The sequence below is a fragment of the Ursus arctos genome, unplaced genomic scaffold (genome assembly GCF_023065955.2).
Source record: "Ursus arctos isolate Adak ecotype North America unplaced genomic scaffold, UrsArc2.0 scaffold_8, whole genome shotgun sequence".
In the NCBI taxonomy this organism is placed as follows: Eukaryota; Metazoa; Chordata; class Mammalia; order Carnivora; family Ursidae; genus Ursus; species Ursus arctos.
The window spans coordinates 78,691,606-78,717,973 of record NW_026623100.1 but is presented as its reverse complement, the minus strand read 5'-3'; the positions used below and the strand labels follow the sequence as shown (position 1 = coordinate 78,717,973).

At 49.8% G+C, this 26,368-nt stretch overlaps 1 pseudogene; it reads right to left on the bottom strand.

Annotated features, from left to right (window-relative positions):
• Window positions 1-22,497: 22,497 nt before the first annotated feature.
• On the bottom strand, window positions 22,498-24,253 carry LOC113241754 (40S ribosomal protein S29-like; annotated as a pseudogene).
• Window positions 24,254-26,368: the final 2,115 nt, after the last annotated feature.

Genomic DNA, 26,368 nt, shown 5'->3' with positions numbered 1-26,368 from the left:
TCCAGAAATAAAGGGGGAAAGGCAGCAACTTGCCGTCTCTTGAGCCAATGGATTTAGAACACGAGACCAAATAAGAGAGATTTTAAAAACCCACCACCTCCAGGAAGTCGGTGAAATGAGAATTTGCTCGCGAGCGGCAGGCAGAAGGCAGTCTTGCGGCTTTGACAGCAGGTTGTGGCTGCCTGTGTGGGGTTTGGGAGGCTGCCCAGGGACGCTCAGGCCGGCCCAGACAAGAGCATCCCACGGCCCCCAGGACCTTCACGCCTCAATGAGAAAAGCACATGTAGCCACGTTAGCTAGGAGGTGCTCAGAAAGTGCAGGGTTCCCTTCCCTTCCTGAAGACCAGCTTGGACAGGGTTCATCATTACCCCAGAGTCCCTAGCTACAAGTCATAGGAACTGACTCTCGTGGACTTACATATGAGGCCGCTACTTCTGACCGATCGTGAGGAAGGCTGGCAAACCAGGCCTCGAAAACGGGCGGGCCCTGGGGAGGGTCTATAGCCAGAACTACAGGCCAAATCACACTGCAGAGCTTGCACGGAGATATCCTTGTTGTTTCAGCCACCAGACCCCAGACACCTGTCCCTATGGCACTCCATGGACACAAGACATTGAGCCCTGGACCCTGCATTGGCTCCATCCTTGTTGAAATCCAAGGCAGTCTCGCTGCTGCCCCCAGAAGGGATTCTCCTCCATCCCCATTTCTTTGGGTCATTCATTCTAGAATTAAAATCCTGGGTAGGGTGTCTGGCCAGGTCTGAGTCACGTGCCACACCCCTATGTAAGACAGAGCTGGGAAAGTAGGTATCAGGAATATATACCTTCCAGGGAGGAAAATGGGCTCTGCCTCCCACTAAAACTCATAACATGAGGAATTCCTCAAACAGCAGAAAGGGTTTCAGATGCTGGGCAGCCTGGAAAGACCCATGTCGCTTGAAGTAATACTTGGCAAAAGCCAGGGGGGCTTATGAAAGATGGAGTCTGGGAAAAGCCTTGGCCTGGATCTCGTCTTTCTCCGGAAGAAAGAGACGGGGGCTTTGCTATCAATGACACCTCTACCTGGAAGTCTTGTCCCCACTCAAACTTGACCTCCTGCCAGATCCACAAAGATTTCTCTCTGCCTCTCTTTCTCTCTCTCTCATGGAAGATGCTGTTCCACGTCGCATCATACTATTAAGAACTGAATCACTTCATTTATGTATGTCTTGCAAAGCTCCCCCAGGATGGAGACAAAAATCTTATTCATTATACAGTTAACAAACATTTATTGAGTGTCTGGTAGGCCTTGGGGAGACTGAGGGGACAAAGGCAGGGCCTGTGCCTTAGAGAAGAATGTCATATCTGTGCCAGGTGTGTCGAGGCGGGAAGGCTTCCCAGAGGAGGTGACCTGGTTTAAATGAGTTTTAAAGATTGAGATGTTCTTGCCCATTGAGGGGCAGGGGGAGAAGTATACTCTAGAGAGAAGGAACAGTATAGACAGAGGCAAGGAACCATGAGAAAGCATGGTGTGTCTGGGTAACAAAATGGGTGGGACATTTTGTGAGCGTGGACCCCCACAAGGAAGTGGGGGACAGAGACGCTAATGAAGACTGGGGTCACATTCTGAGAGGCCTTGCACGTCTTTCTGAGGAATGGGTGTTGCATCCGAGACCACTAGGAATCACCAGATTCTCTTGATTTAGTTTTTAAGCAAGCTCTATGCCCTACGTGGGGCTTGAACTCATGACCCCAAGATCAAGAGTCACGTGCTCTACTGACTGAGCCAGCCAGGCATCCCTATTTTTACTTATCTATTTTTATTGTGGTAAAATATATATATAGAAGGTTGTTCGTGAGGAGATGGAATTGCCCATTCCTTGTTGTTCTGAAGAAGAAACGGGTCCCCCCCTCCCTGAAGACTTGGCCTTCACTTTCTGCAGAAAGGAAGTTCTTGCACACGATGGTTCTGCCAGCCTCATTCTTCTCCCTTCTCATTGCTTCTCCCAACTTGCTCTGGTCCCAAACCACCCTGTCTTCCTTAGCACCTGAGACGTTTCCTTTCCTGCGCCCAGGATGCCCGTATCTCCTGCTGGCTCTGGGAGCCCAGGAGGAGGAGGGTGAGCCCCTCCTCTCCTTCCCCTCTCTCAGACCACATCCGGCTCCCCCTGCAGTTCCCCCGCACACTCTCCCTCAGAGCCTGCACACCCATCTCTCTCTCTGCCTTCCTCACCCCTGGGAGCTCCCCTTCGGGTGCCCTTCTGAGAAGTGTGTTCTGAGCACAGGATTTCATCTAAACACTTAAACCATGGGGCTTTCCCTGCATGACACCCTGAGCTCCAAGTGGGCTGGTGGTGTGTGGGTAGGTGCAGGGAAGCATCTGGAACAGGGTGTGAGCTGGTGTGCACTCTGCTGAATGAGATGAGACTGGCCGGTGTCAGGGATGGGACACGGGTTGGAGGGACCTCGGAAACTCATGCGAATAGGAAACGGTACAAGCCTTCTCTGTTCCCACAGGACTGGGCTCTGTCTGCCTGACGGAGCACGCACGCACCCGACTTCTTCGTGCCGTATTGTTTTAAATCATAGGCTTCGTAGGCCAAATCCACAGGGCTGGGCGGCTACCTCATTGACTGCTGGCTCAGAGAATCCAGGATTTGTTGATGGAAAAAGCTTTCAGTTTCCTTTTCACACTTGCTCATTGAAGTCAGACGTCATAGATTCTGAAGGTATTTTGAGTGTGGGGCTTGAGTTTCTGATCATTCAACACACTTGGCTTTTCATGCCCGAACATCATTCAGTGTCTCTGAAAAGCGATTTATTGTTCACTACGTGCCATGGTAGTTCCCCAACTTGAGGGCGGGGGCTATGTTTCTCTCTCCCCCAGCACAGTGTAAGTACTCGATAAATATTAATGTCAGGAATTTTTTTACAGCAAAAATGATTCATTTCCAGACAATTAAACTCAGAAACTTCTTCAACTTAGTCACGGACACACCTGATTCCTTGATGCGGGCAGGAGAGGCACGGGTCGGGCTGCCTGAGAACGAGCACGTATGTGTGCGTGCGTGTTGTCCTTGATTGCCGTGTACCCAACTAGCGGTCGTGAGTGTGCGCACAGCAGGAACGACACCGCACCAGAAGCACGATGTGGCTCTTTCCACACACACCTTTCACTTTGTGACCATTTTCCTGGTTTCTGATGACAGCAAGTGTTTGTCTGTATTTCCTGGTGCAAGATTCTAGTCCCCCGGGGCGCCTGGGTGGCACAGCGGTTAAGCGTCTGCCTTCCGCTCAGGGCGTGATCCCGGCGTTATGGAATCGAGCCCCACATCAGGCTCCTTCACTATGAGACTGCTTCTTCCTCTCCCACTCCCCCTGCTTGTGTTCCCTCTCTCACTGGCTCTCTATCTCTGTCAAATAAATAAATAAAATCTTTAAAAAAAAAAAAAGATTCTAGTCCCCCGACAGCTTTTATGGAGAAGTTCAGGGGCACCTGGCTGGCTCATTTGGAATGGTGTGTGACGCTTGATCTCGGGGTTGTGAGTTCGAGCCCCAGGTTGGGTGTAGAGAGTACTAAAATGAATAAATAAATAAACTTAAAAAAATACACTAACAAAATAAATACATATTTAAGAAAAAAGAAGTTCAGGCAGGAAAATCATTACACCCTCCAGAGTTCTTTTGAGCAGAGTTTCATCATTAGGCAGAATTTTGAGCTGTTGTATTGGTTAGCAAGGAAGATTCCTGACAAACAAAAGTTCCTTCCAGTTTTGTCTTTGTTGAGTCTAACCTGTACTCTGCCTCCCTCAGACGGGGGCCCGTCCTCTCTGTTGCTGCAAAGAGGTTTAGTGAGCTTCTACTCCTTGGAACTGTGAGGTCACAAGCAGGTCACTTGGGGGCCAATGCCAGACTCGCGTGCACCCCAGGACGACGGCATGCACCAACATTAACATATTGGAATAGTCTGCTCCCGTGAGTAAGCAGTGGCTGCTTCCAAGCCCCACGAATGCCACCCTGTTGCTCGGCTCCTTCCTGGGACCCCTTAGATTCTCCACACCCCTTTCTAGCAACAAAAGGGTCAGTGCCTGCCCAGGCCCTGGGAGTGGGGGTAAGGAGTCCTGCTCTGCAGCCATGTTGGGTGGGTAAGTATTTTGCTATCACTGCTGGGCAGTGGGCTTGGAGGCGATGCACCAGGGAGCCAAGCTGATGGACATTTCAGGAGGAGGACATCAGTTGCTGCAGGGGGCTAGTCCTTCCTGATGCGGAAGCAGGTGGCTGGGGACTCACATGCTGGCACTTCCTTGGGTGGTGTCCATGAGAAGGGATGGCACTACCTGCAGAGAGCCGACAGGTTGTGGCAGAAATGATGGGAGAGAGAGACTGGAGAAAGGACAGGATGATGCCACTCCCCGGTTCACGCCTCTCTGATGGCTCTGCATCACACGCGGGATACATCCGAAACTCTAGGTGAGGCACCAAGCCCCCACTCTTGGTTCTTGCCTCCCTCCCAGCCCTCACACTGGCCTCTCTCCTGCCCACCTCCCTCCCTGCACTCATCCCTTCCTTCCACTTCCAGCGTCCTGCTGCCTTTGTTACCAGTGGGGTTCTACTCATCCTCTAAAGTCAACGTTCTCCTTTTTCAAGCTTACACGACTCTTTTCCAAACTGCCCTGAGCCCAGGGCCACCACTCACCAGACGGTATCTTTGCAAGGTTCGGGAAGACACACCCTGTGGAGAGACCCTGACTAGGCAGCCCCGACCCATCCACCCATTGAACCATCGACCCATGACCCATCGTGCAGGTTGTCTGTGCATGCCACCCCCTCCCCAGCCTTGGCCTGGCAGGACACAGCCTCCCTGCTGATCACCCCTCACTGCACGCTTGTGCCCTGGAAGCCCTGGGCATTGCTTTTCCCGCCCTGTGTTGCAATGGTGGTTTCCTTCTTGTGAAATCTCCAATGCCAGGGCCTATAGTGTCTGTTTCTGGGTCCCAGGCACCTAGCTGAGTGACGGGGCCATGTGGCAGTTTGTTCGCAAATGTTTGCTTCAAGGAGAAAGAGAACTAAAGGGGCAGAGAAAGGGGTGGATGGAAGGGAAGCGTCTATACCCCAAGTCCTCCAGTGCCTTGGGCACCAAGTTCCTCTTAGGGACGGTGGCAGCCACAAGGGAGGAGAGAAGCAGTGGGTACAGCCGAAGACTGGAGGGGAGTCTCAGGGCTTCCTGGCCGCCAGGAGGGCTCCTCACCTGGCCTCCACCTGCCCAGCCCCACAGCCTCGGCAGTGTTGTAGGGGGGGGGAGGTGAGAACGTAACTAAGTGCAGGCTCACACCTCGGGGGGAATGTTTGGAAACAGGGGAGCCCTTCAGGGGACCTGTCTCAGAGTTCAAGGGACTAGGAAGGGACCTCCCCAGAAAGGGTATCTGGCACATCTCCAGGCCTCTTCAGAGAAATAGACACTGGAGGGCCTGCTGCACCCAATTTCCTGAGCCCTGTCCCAGATGGGGCCACAGAGAGGAACAAGGACCCCCTGCCTTTGAGGAGCTCCCAGGTCTGTGGGGACAGGGTCAACCCTGTTATAGTACAATACAGGATGTATGGGAGGAAAAAGTTTGCCCCCAGATGACGCAGTAGCCCCAAGAAAGAGGAAGAGACAAATGCCATCTGGGAAAGGAAACCTCCACGTAATGTGGAGGGAGGGGAGTGGGGAGGACTTCCTGGAGGAAATGACAGCTAACTTGGGTTTTAAAGAATGAAGAAGTGTGAGCCCAGCCAGTGCAGGGTGCAAGAAAATTCCAGGCAGGGGGAACAGCATATGCAAAGTCACAGAATCATATGTGGAAACAAAGTGTGCCCGGGAAATCATGAGCAGTTGGGAGCTTCAAGTACGGGACAGGGAGATGAGGAGTAGGGCTGAAGACAGAGGTGGGAGTGAGAGCCAGACAGATTGTAAAGAGATTTAGTATTTGCGGAGAGATCTGTGAGTTACATGCTGCACTCAGTCAATTTGCTATCATTTATTGAGCTCTTCCTATATGCAAGGTGTTCGTCTTCTGACCTTCTCATCAGTCCTCATTTACCTCTGTCACTAACTCCTGGAGACGTCTGAGACTCCACAGTCTAGACCCATTTTATAGATCAGGAAACTGAACCCCAACTAGTTAATGTGACATCTGAGAGCTCCCAATTGCTTAGTGGTAGAACCAAGACTGGTATCTAGATCTCCAAATTTCCCAGCACCGGATCCCAGTGCCTTCTACTCGGTGTGCAAAGCAAGCCCCTCAGAGCTGAAACGGCTTCTTATTTGTTTAGGAATTGAAATGGGCTATGAAATGATATTCTGGTCAAAGGAACCCAGACTCTCATGTGAAGTTCAGAAAATCACTGAAACCACAACTTGTTGATCAGATGTCCGTTTCATAAGCCTCGTTCCGAGTTTAAAAAAACCACATGCTTGTAAGTGCATAAGCGCCGAGGCCTCCTTCCAGACTCCCTTGGAAGCCCGCTTCGGAGGCTGGCCGGCGGGCTGCTCGGTGGCGGTGCCGGTCCGCACGCAGTCCACCTGCAGGGTGTTGATTCCCTGCCGAGGCGAGTGCGCTCTCAGGCCCGAGCCAGCTCTTCCCCAGAGTCACTCTCGGAGGCCAACTTCCCCATCAGCTTTCTTTGTTGGCAGCAGCCTTGTTGGTTTGCAGAGACAGCAAATACTGGGAGATTAGAAGTGGTGCGCTCCTGGCTTTTCTGGAAGGTGCTGGGCCCTGCAACCAAGTGGGGTTTGCAGAGACAGAAGTAAGGGACAGGCAGTGGCTGGTGCTTGGGCAGAGGGCCTGCGGAGGCCTTGCCTGGGTGAGTCATCTCCGGCTGAGAGCTTCATTCCTTAGATTCTCCTGGGTGCTCGAATACAAGTCCTCCCTTCAGCCCAGGATCGGGACTGCAACGTCCGCCCCTGCTCATTCCTCTCCGCCCCACCCCGTCTCAGGGGCCCTCTCCTGACCTGGGAGGCAGTGGGAAACACCTCTGTTCAGCCGATGCGGGGTGCTTGGGACCGGTTGTGGGTATGCACCCTTCGGCGTCCTGGTTGTGCGGGATAGCGGGCAATGCCCTGGTTTGGTGTCAGACACACAACATGCTGTCTCAACTCTACTAGCTATGTGACTTTGAAAGTATACCTGTCTTTTCTGGGCCTTTGTTTTTGAAATAGGTGTAGACCAGCGCTGTCTGGTAACCACTAACCACATGTGGCTACTACTCAAGCCTTGAGATGCGGCTAGTCTTAACTGAGATGTGCCGTAAGTACTAGACACACTGGATTTCCTCCCCCGCCGGCTCCACCGGGAGCTAGAGACACGGCTGGATGGGCTCTTCCCTCCTCCAGTGAGGCCCAGGCTGGAGGCCGGCGCAGTACCAGGGAGGCCTTTGTGAAACGGCGTCCTCCCAACCCATTACACTCATGGGGACGCCGGACATCTAGCAGGCCAGGCGGGTGCTGCAGGTGGTGTGCCTTGGTGCCGGGCCTCACCCCGTACCTGGCATGTCTGTGGCACGCTGCACAGAGAGCATGCTATCTTCCCACACCTGGCCCGGGCCCCAGGGCCCCATGCTGGGGGAGCACGCAGGTGTAGATTGTAGATCCAACAGGATCTTTAGTGTTGGCTCTGCCACCTACTGCCTGGGTGACTGGAGACAGCTACTCTTTCCAAACCCAAACTTCCTTGTGTCTCAAGTGGGCAGGACTCTGGTGCTGAGTTATTCTCCAGGTGGCACTTGATTTTTTGGTTTGGTTTGGTTTGGTTTTGCCACTAGATGCTCTTTGGATTGTAGAGGCGTCATTTCTGTCTCTGCCTCTGTCCTGACATGGCCCTCCTGTCCCTGTGCGTCTTTGTCTTCACAGGGCTTTCTCCTTTCTTATGGGGACTCCAGTCCTGTTGGATGAAGGGCCCGTCTTACTCCAGTTTGTCCCCACTTTAATTAATTACATCTGCAATGACTCTATTTCCAAAGAAGGTCACATTCTGAGGCACTGGGGTCAGGATTTCAATATATCCTTTTGGGGGATATAATTTAACCTGTAATACCTCGGAGGAGCTGAAGTCAAGGCGTCTTTCCTGCTCCCTAGTTTCGCTGCTCCCCTCTACTGGAAGCCACAGCTTCCTCTCCTGTCAGCTGCTCTTTCTGGGTTCTGGTAATCACTTTCTTCCTTTGCCCTGGAACTGCATCCATGTCTTGTTGATTTCCCTAAACCCTTGTCCACCTCTTTGTAAATAGCTCTTGATTAAACCCTCCTTCAATTTCCCAATTTGTGCATCTGTTTCTTGACACAGTGCCTTACTATTCATTCACCCATCCACCCACCCATCCACCCATCTTCCATCCATTTATCCACCCATGCACCCGTCTACCCACCATCCACCCACCCGTCCATCCATCCACTATTCATCCATCCATACGCCAGTTCACCCATGATCTATCCATCCAACCAACCATCCATTCACCCGTCCGTGTACCCTTCCACTCTACATAGTGCAGAGTTCATTGTGGATGCTCAGTATCTGAGCAAACACTAAGCACCTACTACGGACCTTACTAGGTCTGCACTCTAGGTCCTATGCTAAGAACGTAGCAAATAATACACATTCCTTATTCTCCAGAAGCTGGTGTTATAGTCCATGGATACAAATAAAATACATCCACTCCATTTCCCGATAGTTCTCTGCATCTAGTGGCAAAACAAAAGAGAAACCTGGGGAATTACTCAGCAGAATTTGGAGAGGAATTAGGAGGTGCATTCTGGGCTGTTATTTTTAAATTTTGAAGTAATTTGGCTCTAAAGTTTTCTGTTTGTCTTCTAACAGACAGAGACCGGATTAAATAATCAACGTCTTCCTCTGAAAGAGTCTTCCTGATGGCCAGCTGCCACCTCCTACATCCTGGGAGGATGGCTCTTCCTTGGGCCCCCGAGCCAGGCCTCTCTTCATTCTCTGGTCCACCCAGGAGGGAGGCGAGGTCTGAGATCAAACATGGGATCAGTGAAAGGGAGGCGAGCCAGAGGAAATTTGGATTCATGGCGCAGCCCCTGTAACAGCTTCTCTGAATAGTCCCCGGGTAATCTGTAAGGGGCTGAGGAGGTGGGAGAGGTTCACAGAAGCCCACTGAGGGGCTGTGCTCCCTTCAAGGTTGAGTCAAGTTGAGTTAACTCTATAGGTCTTGGCCGAGCGCCCCAAATAGCAATTTACCATGCCAGGCCTGGCTACACATGGATAAGATGCTAGCCTGCCCCCGCTGGCTTCATAACTTTGCTCTTTTGAGAATGATACACAGAGGGTTCAGGACATTTGCCTGGGTCATGCATCTACTGAGCGAGTGGTATCTGCAAGGTAGCCGTGAGATTTGTTTGATGAAGGTATATCGAGTGTCTACCACGTGCCTGGCATTGTCTGAGTGTTAGACACAATGGATGAGATGCAGAGAGAGAGCCTCATGACTCTGGAGGAGCTCTGCTTGGGGGCAAGGGAGAGACAGGCTGTGGGAGGAAGGGGTATGCAAAGACCACACGGCTTCACCCTCTACAGGCTCCTAAAACTGCCCACAATTGAACTTGTGAGCTCTCACAAGGCAGAGATCCTGTCCTATGCTGTCTGAACCCCCGGGCTCAACGCATAGTAGGTGCTCAGTGAACTTGACAGCATTGAATTGATTCTGACCTGGCCGTGAGGCTTTACAAAAATGGATATATGGGGAATAGTCTGCATCCAAAATGTTACACCAACAAGCAATCAGCAAAACGGCTGGGTGGAAAGGCAGCTCCCTCCCCTCTTTCTTTCTATCTCTATGGTGACCATCACCGGGACTGGTCAAGGTCAAACGTGGTCAACCTAGCGGCAATTCTCCCAGGAACTCCAGTGGCTGAGTCTTGGGTTTATAGCATCACGTGAAGATCTTTTGTATTTCACGTGACGAATCTCCACGCACAATAGCAGAGTCTTTTTGTTTTTACACCGATAGGATAAAAATATTACATGTGTTTTTTAAAGAAGGAAAAATAAACCATCTCTTTGCCATAGAACCGATTCAATTTTTGCATTTCCCTTCCAGCCTTTGTCTGCATGTGTGCACTTTTTATACTCAGTGGTAACCCCACTGAGCATACCATTTTGCATTCTGCTTACAAAGCTTATTTATTTATTTTTTTTAAAGCATTTGTTCTTTCATATAGATTTTGTGCTTGGAGCCAATCTTTGTTGGCACATCAGTTTTCCTCTTAGGACCGTGTCACTGAAAAGACAATGGAGATGTTTTCATTGCTCGTATTGGGTGTCTGTGAAATGCTTTGTTTTCTGGAGTTCTACAGACTAGGGAGTTCGCATCAGAGCAGAACAGAACAGACTTTTCACGCAGATTATTTGTATTGTTATCTAAACAGGGTGTCCTATCTGTATGGGAGGAAACCTCGCACGTAGATCAAGTGGACACAGAGTGGGTGGTGAACCCGGGGTCTGTCACTCCTTAGTTGTGTGACCCTGGGTCCCTCATCTCATTCTCTGCTGAAGTAGGGACAGCGGCATCTCTCTCACGGGGCTGGGGAGACCAATTACAGAGACACGGCCTGGGCTTTGGCCCTTAGAGCATGTGGTCTGTGTGTGACTTGAGTGTGATGCCCCCTGTGTGGTCCTGTGACTGACCCTGAGCAAGTCTCTCTGAGCCTCAGTTGGTACATATGCGAAATGGGGAAAACAAAAGTCCCAACGAACTGTCCAAAGGATGAATACAAAAGTGCTTTGTTAATTAAAATGTGTCTGGTCCCTGCTCCACTCATCTCCTTGTATCTGTTTTCCCTTGGCCCTAGAATGAGGTGTGGAAGTCTGGGGATGAGTCTGGAAATGTGTCCTCCTACTGGCGCCACAGTGGCCCCCGACTGCATTGTGCCAGAAGCTTCCAGACTCTGTCCTTGGGCCCAGCTCCAGGTTGGAGGTGCTGTGTGCAGCCTCAGTCTCCCCTCGTCATCTGTGTATGCTGCCCTCTCCCTGGGGCCCGAGTCCCAGGCAGCTTTAGCTGAGAAGCTGTGCATTCCATCAAGATCCAGCCTTCTGAATAGCAGCAAGTGGGTGCACAGTGGGGACCTGGGGTTGGGCCCAGGACAGCCCAGCCCAGGGGTGGAGGTGGGGGCAGGCACAGCTCCAGGTGAGCCGACCTGACCTGAAGTGTTGGTTGAAGGTTATCTGCCCTCCCTCCCTCCTTGCTTTTCTCCCTTTCCTTCTTTCTTTCTTTCTTTCTTTCTTTCTTTCTTTCTTTCTTTCTTTCTTTCTTTCTTTCTTTCTTCCTTCCTTCCTTCCTTCCGCCTCTGCCACTTTGCTCTTTTATCTCACAATGCTTCCTGCCACCGGGCCCACAGATGCAACTGGCAGCCCCCCCCACCCCCAGGCTGCAACCCCTTGGTGGGCTGGGATCCGCTGCACGATTCTAAACATTGTTTAGAAACTTTTAAAACGAAGCAAAATCAATGATCAAATTTTGAGCCACTTTTCTTGCAAAAATAAACTTTTTTGGTGAACTACTTCTGCTGGGAAAGGAAACCAGGGAGAAAACCATTTACAGATTATCTCAGACTTTGAAGTGAGAACCGCAGGCCTGACCCCAGTTCACCTACAGTTGACTCTCAACAGTAACCACAGCCCCCATCAGGGATGAGTGATGTGAAGCACAGTTCACACCCGCACACCCCTGCCTCCCCCCTCCCCGCCCTCCCCCTCCCCCCATGCTCAGCCCCTTGCTGCTCAACCCCGCCCTCCATGCTCAGCATCCCCCCCACCCAACCCCGCCCCGAGAACCCAGAGACACAGCAGCCAAGGGAGGCTCAGCACCTTTCCCTTTTCAAAACCTTCTTCTTGGAGTGGAACTCATCTGCCACGAAGCGCGCTGCTGACCGCCTTTCCTTTGTGCAGGCCCTGGGCTCCTTGCTGTCACTTTTCACACGCTAGCACTGTTTCCTCTGAGGGTCCTGCTCCCCCACTGGCTCAGGCCCCACGAAGGCAGGCCCTGCGTATTAGGATGTAAGCTAGACCTTGCTGTTTGCCGGTGCTGCCTCCGTTCCCTCTTCTGGGACGGCCTCGGGGTTTTGTTGGGGGGAACTGTGATCAAAGGGCCTTGTCCCTCCTTGGTACTTGGATTTGAGTGGGTGACAAAAAGATGGAAATGTCTGGAACTGGGTTGTGAGGAGCCTGTCCTCTGGCTCCTTGGGTTTCCTCCTCGGGGAAGCTGGCTCTTTAGCTTTTCCGTCAACGCCGTGAGGTACCCCACAGCTGGAGGGCCCTACATCGTTTACAGTCAAAGAACCCGACCAAAGATGGTGCTCTCTTCGTCTTTGTGTCCCCAGATATGGTAAGTGAACCAACACACAACAGGGCTCAAAATGGTTGAATGGAGTTGAGTGGTGTTGACTTCCCTTTCAGTCTGTGGGTTACAGAGACAGAGTCGCCTGGACGTCTTGGTGGGAGAAGCTCTGGGTCGTCACTGTTCCCAGTTCCCTTGGCTTGAACGGTGCTCACAAAGGGCCCTCCCAGTATCCACGTAACTCCACGAAAAGCTGGGCACCATCTAACGGGACTCCCATCTGAACTTGCAAGTTTGGTCCGTCCTTCCTAGTAGGCGTGGGCCCAGTCCCAAGCTCTGTGGGATTCTGACCAAGCTTCCCATTCCCAGCTTCCCCACATACTACGTGCTTCATCTCCTGTCTCTCTTCTCAACCCCTGACCACCCAATTCTGCTTTTCCCAAGAGATCTAAAGACACTAAAAAATACCACTTGAGTATATCGGTTAACAGAATGTACAGGTATCTTAAAGATGAGAAATCGGTTGGGATACTTTTCAAACGTGGATTTAGAAGGAAGATTTTAGTAAAGGCAATTAAGTCACAGGTCTTGACTGGGGGAAGGCGTGAGGTCCCACACCTGTTCTCTCTTCCTCAGTCCGGTCTTGCTCTAGCACTTACTGTTAATACCAAATACAAGAAAACCCTTGTTTCCTCTACTCACACTCACACCCACACTTCTGACAGAAAATGTGTGGGTTTTCGCCCCACACCAACTAATTCTCCAACTCTCTGGACACCAGCTGGGTGTCCTACAATTAATTCAGTTTGGACACTGACTCCCTGCGGTTGGTGCAGACCCCATAGGTTAAGGGCTCGATCCCACAAGACTGACCCCACTTCAGACGCCAACAGCAAGTAGTGGGTCCCCAGGTTACCCTACACTTCTGTCTAATATTGCTACAATTTGAGGGTTCCTGTACTCTTCCTCAGGTTTGATGATTTGTTCTCATGGCTCACAGAACTCAGGGAAATATTACTGACACATTTGCTAGTCTATTGTATAATGAAGGATACAGATGGAACAGCCAAGTGGAGAGGTACATAGACCAACATATATATTTCTTATTTCACACTTATTCATAGAGAAGTTAATGAATCACAAACGTGAAGTGACCGTCTATCGTTGTCTGGTATTGTCACTTAACTACTGAATGCCCAGGTGACGTTTGAGTATTTGAGAGAGAGAGAGAGAGATTGAGAGAGCGTGCTCACACGCGAGTGGGGGAGGGGCAGAGGGATAGAGATAGATAGGAGATAGAGAGGAGCTCAAGCAGACTCCCCGGCGAGCGCGGAGCCTGAGTTGGCGCTCAACATAGGGCTCAATCCCACAGCCCTGAGATCATGACCCGAGCGGAAACTGACGGATGCTTAGCCGAATGAGCCACCCAGGCGACTCTGAGTGCTTTGCTTTCTTAAACTCACCCAGGGTAGAGATTATGTCAGTCATTTTTGGACAGAAGAGCTGCTCTGTAAAGGAGCAGCAGAGGCGCCAGTGCTTCCCTGAGCCTATTATTGCTTTCTGCCTTTCTTTCCAAATTCACTTCTCTTTAGAGACATTTTCTGTATATAGCAGTAGAGAAAATTGCATATAGACCAGCATAGATCTACCACCCCATTTCAACAATGAATATATTGCTATTCTTGTTTCATCTACACTCCCACCAACTTCTCCCCCTCCCCCCGGAGCAGTTTAAAGCAAATCTCAGTCATCAGGTAATTTCAACCATAAAGACTTCAGTATAGATTTCTAATAGGACAGCACTTAAAAAATATATATTTTATTTATTTATCTGAGAGAGAGAGAGAGCGCGCACAAGCATAGGGAGTGGCAGGCTCCCTGCTGATCAAGGAGCCCAACGATGCTGGACTTGATCCCAGGACCCTGGGATCATGACCTCAGCAGAAGGCAGATGCTTAACTAACTGAGCCACCCAGGTGTCCCTCTTAATATCATCTTAATACTTGGGCCAGATTCAGTTTTTGTCAACTGTCTGTAAAGATTCTTTTACAGTTGTTTTGTTCAAATTAGGACCCTTAAGAGAGTACGTGTGGCCTTGGATCGGTATGTCTCTTATCTGTTTTCATCTCTAAGTTTTTCTTTCTCTCCTTTTTTTTTTTTTAAGATTTTATTTATTTATTTGACAGAGACAGCCAGCGAGAGAGGGAACACAAGTAGGGGGAGTGGGAGAGGAAGAAGCAGGCTCCCAGCAGAGGAGCCTGATGTGGGGCTTGATCCCAGGACTCTGGGATCACACCCTGAGCCGAAGGCAGACGCCTAACAACCAAGCCACCCAGGCGCCCCACCTCTCTCCCTTTTTTTTTAAGTGCCTTTTTTTTTTTTTTTTTTTTTTTTTTTGTAGGAGAAGCCAGGGCATCAGTCCTGCAGATATTTCCCATGGTTTGGATTTGGCCAGTTGCACCTGCATGGTGACCTTTGGCATGTCCCCCACCCCAGGGTGGCAGAATGTCTGTGCTGCACTGGGCCTAGTGGCACTGGCCTGCCTGCTTTCAGAGTAGCTTAAATGATAAAAATTGTGGTTCCACGTTGAAGCAGGAGGACTAACTCCTGGGAACCTTTCACCAAGGACAGATAAATCCCCCAGCTTCCCCAGCTTCTGTGGGCATTGTTCTAGATGGTTCTTCCGAGGGTCCCCAGCAGGACTGAGCCCAGTCATCCAGTGGTAACAATCCCTGATTGGCCTTGTTATTAATTAATAAAGGGTGACCACCCGTTCATTGTTCCCCCAGGTTTTACTTTCCTCATTCCCTCACTTCTTCCTGAGACCATCTCCCAAAGAAACTCTCTGCACCCAAATCCTTGTCTCAAGCCCTTCCTCTGGTGATTCTAGAGGTTTGGCCAGATTTAGGCTCCTTTTCTTTTTCTTTCTGGCAGTTTGGCTTCTTAGGTGGTGCTGTGTGCTTTCTGTTGCCCCATACGGTCAGTGGCAGCGTGTCGGAGGGGGTCCTGCTAGGATTTGGGCCTCAGAATATCAGGGATCTACCTGGAAGGCTCAAGAGCCTTCCTCTCATCTTTCCTCATTACCATTTTGGAGCGACCCCCTGCATTTACATCCAAGCCCTTCCACAGCTGACAGATGTTCTCTGCCTGCAGGTAGCACCCTCTTCGTTTACCAGGAGGAGACGTGTCTGGCCCCCCTCGTGTGTAGCTCTCAAAGCAGCAGCGCTTGGTTCCCCTCCCCTCACCAGGGCCTCCATGCGTGAGTCATTTCAGCTGGGGGTCTGTGTGTTTTCAAGTCCTCATGGAAGGAACACTTGGTATCACTAAAATAGAAGGTGTGCTTTGTTCAGCTGGATGGCTGTTAACCAATTCACGTGAGGCTTAGCACCTTGTAATAGAAAAGCACGGGGTGGGGGACATTGGCCGGGGGTGTGTGTACGGGCACGTGTGCACACAAGATCTCTTTCCCCTTGGGTGGCACAGATCACTCCCTACTTGGTATAGTTTCTCCTTCTGAAAAGCCTTCCCCCTTCTTATTCCACTCATTATCCCCAATTATCCAGCCCCCCCGCTCCATGTAAAATATCCAGAATGGAACACGGCAAGGTGAAAGGTAGCTCAGCAGTGAAGATAGCATGGAATTTTGAGTTAGATCATCGTCACATGATGATCTGATGATTCTCTGTGTGACCCTCGGGGCAGTCACTGAACCGCGGTGGGCCTGATTTTTCTTGCCTTTAAGTTGGATATAATAAAATGCTTTGACTTAAATCAAATCAGAGTGCATTTTGCAAAAAGAATATTGTCAATAGTAAAGCCTTGTATGAACGAAAGGGGATATTTTTATGTCTCAGTAGGAATAGATTTTCAATATTTTCTTGGATAGGTTTTGACAGGAATAAAAAAATGGGGATCGAGCCAGACAGGTGCTTCGTTGCGAATACTAGAAACAGACTCAGGCTAAAAGGAGACAAGACACTTGCTGACAGTATATCGAGTGGTTTTCAGACTTGCAAGGAGGCTTCGAGCCAGGTGCGTTTGAGAATCAAGAGGGAGGAACTCTGGGCAATGACCACAGTCATGGCCAAAGCCGTGCTATGGACCTGGGACCCTGGCGTGGGCACTCGCGAGCAAGGGACAGCACAGCTTGCTCTGGGATGAACAGTTCGTGGCCCTGGAGAAGCTGACACCTCCTGCTACCAGACTGTTCTCGGAGGGCCCTGCTCCTTCGTAGCATGTGCTTTTTGCCAGCGTCTGGGTGGGCTCCCCTGGGGAAAGCTGGATCTGCGGGCCCTGGTGTCTCCATCTCCATGGCGGGAAACACTGAGGGAGAAGATCCCAGATCAATAAGCAGGAGCAGTGGGGGGAGGAGGAGAGAGTCTGATGAAGGCCAGAATAAACTTTGGTATCGTCATAGTATTGATTATTGACCCAGACTGCCTGACAGATATTTGTCAAGGAACTACTGTGGCTGAGTATCATGGCGGCCAGATGAGAGACAAGACAGATAATTTCTGCTCTAAAACAGAAATCGTGTAAACGATGGTATGCCACATGATGAAATCATTTGTCGCCATTACTAAAGTCTTTGTGAAAATGTGGGAACATGCTTTTGATATATGTTAATGGAAAGGGAAGGAGCAGGCTAACTTGTATATATACTTGATTATAAGCGTAGAAGACATGTGTATGGATGCTAACGGACAAAATAGAAAAGAGCTGTTTGGGTTTAGGATTATGGGTGATTTTTATTTATAAGCACTTTTTCTTTTAAGGAACTTAAGAAATGCAGCAAGGATTCTGAGATACATACACAAAGGCAAAATAAGAACTCTTTGGGGGGATGATATTAACAGTACCCAAAACTTGAACAGCATCCCTGTGCTAAACTCAGAATGAACCATCAGGTTGCAAAGTGGGAGGAGCTAATGTGGGACAGACAGAGGTGCTGGTAGTGTGGACACCTGCCTCTCTCTGTCCTTTTGGAAAAGTACATTCCCAAGGCTCTAGCAAGTGGCCCGGCACTAAACCCAGCACAATGTTTCTTTGCTGCCAAAGGGACTCCTTCACCCTTGTTCTGCCAGTGTTCACAGCATGAGTCTCCCTGTCCAGTGTCCTATCTCTGACCACATTTGCAGGAATTGTCTTCAGCATTGGAGGAGAAAGCCATGCTCTCAGCTGGAGACTGGTTTGTTTCTAATTTGCCCATTCCTGTTTCTCTTGAGACCACGATTGACCACTCTTCCTGCCTCTTAGCCCACCAGCCAACAGATTTGACTTCAACAGGAGACAAATAGATGCGCCTTTCTGATGTAAGAACTTCAAAGTAATACCAGCCATGAAGTGCTGAGCTGCCCCCAGCTTATCGGCTTATTTCTTTGACAGAGGAGGCAGGCAATAGGTACAGTTAGCCCTCATGGAGGCAATCTGATTATTGCGAAGTGCTAGTCACTGTTGGGAATTTGCCACACGGAACCCCACTTCATATAGGATGGACAGGCAGACGTTTCAATTAACAGTGGCTTTAATAGAAACAACTATCTGCACGTGATCACCAAATTCTGCAAGATTATGGGGTTTGCTAGAGCCAGTCTGAGGGCATTTCCAAGAGGTGGCCCTTAGTCTTCTACTTGCTGTATGTAAACTCTCTGTCTCTGTCTCAAAGACCCCACTCAGTCCCACAGTGGTCACCTCTTCTCTTTCGTCCATAATTGGAATCGCGCAAAATGTAACTCACGATCACTCACATGGATGCGCAGAGAAAAGTGGGTGCGATTTTTAGTTTTTCCGTAATTAATATGGCCTTCCCCCTAGTGTCCTCTCTCCTCCACCCTCCACTCACTGATTAATGGTAACAATTTGCTGTATAACATGGTCTGGTACGTCCATTTCACTGGCTCCATCAGGAAACTTTTGTTTGGATAACGATGCTCCATCTTTAAGACTCTTCTCCCTCTGCCTCTCTGGCTACGAGATGGCCCTAGGTGTATGGAAAAGAGCATACCATTGTTTACAGCAACAGTGGAGACTTGGGGTGCCCAATTATGGTGTCCTCTCCTCTCTCCGCCCCGGCTTACGGGTTTGGTTCACCTGGACTCTTCCTGCTTACTGAAGTCTGAGGCTGATGGAACTTGTTACTTGGCTTCTGCCTACTTGGTGCCAGTCCAGCCGGGCACCCTGGCAGCAGACCCCTGAGGTTCTGCCCAGCTGCCATCCCCAAGTTCTGCCATGGTTCTCCTCCTCCTGTCATGACAACCTCCTTAGGTATGGCCATCTGCCCTTGATATCACCTTGAACTGGTTGGGTGCTCTCTTTCCCTGTCCATGTCTGAGCTTGGACAGTGGACGTTGGGAGTCCCATGTCTTCTGCTTTCTCCCCTCACTCTCTTCCCTCTCTTTCTTCCATCTGTGAAGCCAGGGCAAGGGTGGGCTTTTCCTGTCCTCCCCCTACTTCATATCTTTCTCCATCGACCCTCTAGCTAAGCTTCAATGATGAAGTAGATCTCTCCTACAAACTTTATGGGAACTCTGTATACCACACGGGAGCTCTCCAAGCTCCCATATTTGATATGCCAAAGGAATAAAGGAATTTGGAAAATCCTTTCTTTAGATAACAGTCTGACTTGCAAAACAATTTTCTGCTGCCAAAGGCTATTTTTGGATATAGAAGCTCAGTATTACTCTATTACCCATTTTTTGTTCCATTTGTAACAAACTCTAACCTCCCCCAGGGCAAAGGTCTTTGTACTTGTGAAAACTCCATAATTCTATTTTGGGAATCCTTTACTTGGCGCTCAATCTGTCTAAAACCCGCTCTTCCTCTCCCCCTGCTGACTTTGTTTTCTTAAAGTTCTACTTTGAGCGTGTCACTGTCCTGCACGAACCCCTTCAATGGCTTTTCCTTGCCTTGGAATCAACTCCTTGGGCTCCATCCCTCTGTACCTCCATGTCCCCAGATTCTCCTTTATAACTGTCTCCCTAGCCATACCACCAACTGCTTTTGCTGGCTTTCTTCCAAGTCTCTGCTCACCTAAACACACCCCCTCTTCTTTCTATCTATTAAAATTCTAACATTTCCCAAAGCCCTCTGCCAACACCATCCCTTTCACGGCGTTCTTTGGGGCATCTCGGTGATCCTCTCCCTTCTGTCCTTCCATAGCTCTCTCGCTGGACACTTAGCCCAGCTGCTCCATTGAGTTGGCACAACGGAGTCTGTGCTGTGGAGGTGGCCTATTTGTGACAGGGAAGCATGTCAGAGCCCAAGAGTCAAGTTAGTTAAAGCAGAGTATGAGAGAGAGAATCACCTCGAAAGGCAGAACATCTCTCAGGAAAGGGGCAGGAGGAGCGTGAGTTCATGACTTGACCATAACCCAAACAATGGAATTAATGGATGAAATAAGAAAATGTGTCAGTGGAAGTGAAATGGACCACAGAAAAGCAGGGGTCAGAGAGGCCATCACTGGCAGCGTGTCTTTGGCCCTGACCAGGTGACATGAGCTCGGGGTCCCCCAGCAGCCTGTCCCTGCAGTGGAAGTGAAGGTGTTTGGCAGACATCGCAAACGACACCAGCCCAGTCTCTTGCTCCTCTGCCTTTCTCTGGCATTTGCCTCCCATGTAGACACCCTCGGGGGTGCTGGCGAGTTGATCCAAACATTCTGGGATGCTAGACGGCCCTCTTTGGGTCTTTAGCTCACACGCAGGTGACCACCTAACCTGCCAGTCTCAGGAGCTTGGTCGTGTGAACAAATCTCAAGTGCTTGCCTGAGATCAGACACCAGGAGGCGAAGACCATGTTGATCTCGTGTCTGCTGGGGGCTCTGTGTGGGCTGCGGTCAGCTTGCCCGGGGAAGATCTCTGCAACAAAATAGAGCACCCTTTCTGTTTTTCTAATAGTTCTAGGTTGTATAGAGCAGGGAGTGTACCTGCTACTGGGGTGTGCCTTTGTTGCGGGTGTCCCATGCCCTTGCATTCGATTATCGGCACCCAGTAAGTAGCGGTTGAGCAGACCCTGGAAGCTTCTCCTGGGAAAGGGAGCTCGCAGAAGTCCTGAAACAGCAGCAGCAATAGCGAACACCATGGACAATTTAAAGACACAGTGTGTGCATTGGAATGAGTGTGTGTGTCCTCATGGATGTGACCCAGCAAAAGAGAAAATTATTGTACAAGCTGGAGGAACTCCATTTAACGATGCTCACGGGGCACTTTGCATCCCAGAAGTGCACAGATGATAACAGTCTCTAGCTGGGGACCCAAAATAGCTCAGAGAATTCAAGACCAAAGAACCATCCGAGGAAATTTGGCCAGAGTACGCTCCTGTGATAGGCCCCAGGCCAAGGATGGGCCCTTCAGGCCATGGACAGGCCACCTCATGTTGTCTCTGTAACTGGGGCTGTTGGCAAGTTCCCGCGGGCTCCCGCTCTCAGTCCGGGTATGCACCCCTTCTCTCGTGTGGACATTTGCTCCGTCTCTCAACCTCTTGCTCTCAGACTGAGGTTGTCTCCTCCAGCTGGGACCTGGCCTTGCTTCCAGGGGACAAGATGCAAGGCTCTTCTGTTACTTGATTTTCTGCCATTAACCCTTTCTATCTTGATTACTGTTTAATGAGAACTTGTCTCCAGAGATGGTTTCTTCTTTAAAACCATACACTCTTGGAAAAGCATCGTTCACGAAACCTAAAATAGTGAGGGATTAAGTAATTATACAACAAAGTCCACTAAATCCAAAATAATAGATTATGTGTAGGGTTGCTGTTCAAATTTCAACGTATGTAAGTTTTACTTTAGGAACCACTGTATTTGGTAGAAATGGCTCATCTGAGTGAAAGAGAAGGGACTCCATGGGGCACCTGGGCGGCTCAGCTGGTTAAGCGTCTAACTCTTGATTTTGGCTCAGGTCATGCTCTCAGGGTTGTGGGATTGAGCCCTACATCAAGCTCTGCACTGGGTGTGGAGCCTGCTTAAGATTCTCTCTCTCCCTCTGCCTCTTCCCCCTGCCCCCCTGCTCTTTCTCTCTCTCAAGAGGAAGAAGAAGAGGAGGAAGAAGATGGAGGAGGAGGAGAATCGATTCTAAATATGCCATGGTGGGGCGCGTGGGTGGCTTAGTCGTTAAGCGTCTGCCTTCAGCTCAGGTCATGATCCCAGAGTCCTGGGATCAAGCCCCGTGTCAGGCTACCTGCTCAGCGGAGAGCCTGCTTCTCCCTTTCCCACTCCCCCTGCTTGTGTTCCCTCTCTCGCTGTCTCTCTCTGTCAAATATATAAATAAAATCTTTAAAATAAATAAATAAATAAATAAATAAATAAATAAATAAATACCAAGCCATGGTGGGGTTTGGGGGTCTGGAAGAGGCTTCCACAGGGAAATTTAAATCAGGGTCTTCGGTTTTGCAGGGACTAATGGGCCATTGCCGGGACAATACCCCAGGTGATCCGGGTATGAGACAGCTGTACTACAAAGCCCTAGGGAGGAAGGACTAGAATGGGGACAGTGTTGAAACCTGACTGTTTCCACTAAAGGACCACGTAGCAAGGGAACACAAGAAGAAGCCATGGATGAGGGAGGTCTTCCATTCAGCTCTAGAATGTGTCCTCCTGCTTAAAGACAAAGAGGTCTACAAAACATGGCCCCACCCCTGCGGCTGTGACCGACGTTTATAGAGGAAGATTTTCAGAATTGTTCCCCCCGGAGGGAAGCACCTGGAGAGAGCATCCATCCCCACTTCAGCTTCACACAGATCCTGCAGGTGCAAATGGAAGCATCCAGACAGGAGGACAGCGGACAAAGCCCGTGCCGTTGAAACGGAACTTGGCAGACAGAAAGAACGAGACTTCTGTGCAGAATGCATGGACACCAGCAGATACTCTATGGTCATGGTTTTTAGGGCTGGAACGGATCAAACACAAAGATGGTGATGAGAAAAACTGACCTGGGCCAGAACTGGGTGACTGCACCCGATGCTCCCACTGGGGGTTTAAACAATACCCAGGGAGGTGACCCTGGCTGGTAATGCCAGATTCCCTCTGCTGTGATACTTTAATTCTGTGTGTGCGTTTATATGTACATTTACATCTGGAGTGACCTTTTAATTTAGTTTCATTTTTTTCCACATTAAAACGCTCATAATTGAAGTATTTTTATTTTATGTACAATGAGTCAGCATCAAGGCAAGTACCCTGGATGACCCATTCAGGGAAATTCACTTAATCCAACTTAATGCAGCCTGTATCCTCTGTGTCCTGATGGAAACACTGGTGGCCCCGATCGAGGCCGTTTTACTGGATCAGACCAGGCGGTTTGAGCAGACCCGGCAAGAACGAGAACCTGGCCAAATTTCCTTGGATGGCTCCCCTAGAGCCACCGGTGACCCAGCTTGCTGTCTCGGACGCAACGAGGCAAAGGCATGACTTTCAATTTTCTACGATGTTCCTGAGTCTGAGTAATCAGGAACACACATGGGTGAAGAGAGGCACCTGAACCATTCGTTCAAGAGCGTGGGTACGGTTTTCTGCAGCCACCCTCTCCGATCCCAAAGTACAGAGTCCGAGAACCCCTGCAGGAATTATCTGGGTGAGTGCACGTCGCGGCTGCTGCTTCCCTTTCTGGAGGGGAGCCTGGGAAGGGTGAAGTCTGTTGGGATGGGCTACGTCTTGCTCTTGCGCATGCCTGGCTTGCATTTGTTTTCCTTGGGCTGGGGCCAGGCCCTGTCGGAGCATTTGGTTTGCCCACCGGCAGGTCCTTCTTGGAGGCTGTTTGCAGAGCCCGAGGCTTGGGTGGAGAAGCTGCGGCCGCACCTGGCAGGACTGGGGATGAGACAGCCACCCAGAGGTGGCTCTCGACGTAGAATGTAGGTTTGATCCCACAGTCAGCAAGCTGGCACTCCGCTGCCTTTGACTCTCTAAGCTTTTATGTACTTGTGAATAAAAAGCAGACGTTTACTCTACTTAAAAAGTAAACTGTTTTAGGCAGCTGACTACGGACAGAACATTGCAGACTCGTGGGATGGCCTGGAAGACTCTCCAGTCGAATGATCTTATTTCACAGAAGGAACCACGAGCCCTTACTTAGGCTTCGGAGCCTACTTTGCCTAGAACTTCCGGCCTCTGCTGCCCCTGCCGTGGCCAACGCGCACTCCCCCCACAGTCCTCCTCCCCCCGCCCCCCCCAGCTCAGCCTCCGGTCCCCAACTTCTGATTTCCGACTCTTCCTGAGAATGTGTCTCAAAGCCCTCAGAGACGTATGAGCTCTTTCATTTTCTCATCATGACAGATAGAAGGCACTGGAAGCCTCAAATTAGAATCACTCCCTCCATACCCTTTAATCCCTCGTAATACCCTTCTGAGCAGCCACAGCCAGGGGACAAAGCCCTCAGGTACTCTCTGACTGTGACATAAAGTGGCTGATGGGTTTCTCACAGGCCCTGTCATTTTTTTTTTTGTAAAGGACGAAATGCCATGGCGGCAGTCTGGCGAATAACAACCGTCATTACACATTCTGGCTTAGCAAAAGTTCCTTTGAAGTGCAACTTTGCTGAAATGCGCTGATTTAATTTAATTTAATTTATTTACTTTAAAAGATTTTATTTATTTATTTATTTATTTGTTTATTTATTTATTTATTTGGCAGAGAGAGAGAGAGCACAAGTAAGCAGACCAGCAGGCAGAGGGAGAAGGACGAGCAGTCTCCCCGCTGAGCAGGGAGCCCGACGCAGGGCCCGATCCCAGGACCCTGTGATCATGACCTGAGACGAAGACAGACGCTTCACCGACTGAGCCACCCAGGCGCCCCTTAAATGTGCTGACTTTATAAAGTGAGGGACGCCAGCGTGGTGCACGTCGGCCTGCCAGGTACAAGAAGGCCTTGGTGGAGGACAGATGAGAGAGGGTTGGGGGCTGGCCCCCAACGGCCCTATGGTGTAACCAGGTCAGGACCACCCAGCAGGTTCACAAAACTCACCCATTTTCTTAAGACCTGTATGTTGCCCTGATTGGGCCTTTATTTCGAGGAGGGGAGTATATCCGTGTGTCAGGCCATCTCAGGGTCACTGGTACTGTTTCTCCTTTACCTAATACTTTATTTTAAAAGGAAACTTTCTATCAATACTATACATGCAAAGCAGGGAGCCTGGGGGGTGCAGTCGGTTGAGAGTCCGACTCTTGGTTTCGGCACAGGTCATGATCTCAGGGTCGTGAGATTGAGCCCCGCGTCGGGCTCTGCGCTCAGCGCGGAGTCTGTTTGCCCCTCTTCATCTGCTCCTCTTCGCACTGTCTCTCAAATAAATACATAAATAAAATCTTTTAAAAAATACTATATGTGTAAACTAAATTTATTCTGATAAACATGAAAATATAAGAATAAAAAAGTTCACCTGTGTATCCCCTAAAATATTTCACATACTATGAACTTTATGCACACCTCAGCTGAATAAACAGTGTGACCACTGCATTATTGGAAGTTCGACCAGGTGTAGTTTTAGTGAAGAGGAAGGTGCAAAATGGTGCTGCCCAGAGTCTTTCTCTTGGACTTGACCTTTATTAAGTCAAGAATGTTGTACCTCCACCCCATGTCACAGCCCACATTTAGTGACTTATTTGTACGTGTGTATATGTGTGTGTGCACTTTAGCTTTTAGAACAGTGCGAGGTTCACAGCAAAATTGAGAGGAAAGTGCAGAGATTTCCCATATATCCCCCGCCCCCTCATCAACATCCCCCAGCAGAGGGTTATTTATTTCCGTTGCTGTGGCCCGAACAGATAAAATGGCTCTGTCTCTGACAGCAACAGCAAACGTGGCTTGACGCCCTGTAGCTGTTGTGAGGCCGTCATCAGAACCTTCCAGGGTTGGCATTGGTGGTGATAGACTCTTTGAACTGGAGGTGCTCTTACAGCTCAGCAAATCCAATCCCCCAATTTTACAGTCGAGAAAGCGGAGTCCCAGAGAGAGGCAATGGCTGGCTGTGTCATCGTGGGGTCACTACTATCACCGCCGTCATCTACCCTTAATCAACACCTACCCAGCGTACGTATCTGATACCACAAAGAATAAGATGAGGTCTTGCCCTCAAAGAGTTTACCAACTGTTGTGATGATGGGCCTTGCGGGAAGTTAGTCGCCGAGGTCTGACTAGAGTCCAGATCTCTCTCTGGACTTCCCGGGCGGTGCCTATCCCATTATACCATGGCCTCTTCTACCCCCAGGGTCACAGGCGGGTGAGTGTCCTCAGGTGACAGGGCAGTTAGGACTGTAGATCCTTACAGGTAAAAAGATTATGTCCTTGACATCAGTGCTAATCCTGGCTCAGTGCTCAGGACAGGTGTTGTCTGAGTGCCAGAGAAGATGAGTTACAAAAAAACCTAGGGAAGGATCTCATTGGCCCAGCTTGGATCAGGTTTCCACTTTTGGGCCAATCATCTGTGGCCAGAGGGCAGAGTCAATAAGAGTATTGGAAGCTGGGGCGCCTGGGTGGCTCAGTCGTTAAGCGTCTGCCTTTGGCTCAGGGCTGGATCCTGGCGTTCCGGGATCGAGCCCCACATCAAGCTCCTCTGCTGGGAGCCTGCTTCTTCCTCTCCCACTCCCCCTGCTTGTGTTCTCTCTCTCACTGGCTGTCTCTCTCTCTGTCAAATAAATAAATAAATAAATCTTAAAAAAAAGAAAAGTATTGGAAGCTCCTGCCAGAATCAAGTGGTTGGAGTCAGAGGAGCAGTTGTCAAAAGTAGGGTTCTTTTCCAGGAGAAGGAAGAGTTACCAGGCAAATAAAGCCATAAATGTTTTCTACAATTGTGGATGCTCACTCAAAAAGATACCAAGGATGTTTAAAGAGGAGAGAGGTTCTGCCCCATTGGGGGTTAGGGATGGCATCCTAGACATGGCCTTTTAGATGGAAAGCAAAGGGAGAAGTGTTTGCAAAGTCAGAGGGGCAGGAAAGCAAAAGATACAGCAACACATAAGAGGTAGTTAGTTAACTTTGTCTAGAAACTAAACTGGAGACCAGAAAGGAAACAGTGCATGGGAAATGAGGTGGCAAAGTCAGGAAGGGGCTAAATCCTGGATAATTAGATGCCAGAATTTGGGCTTTA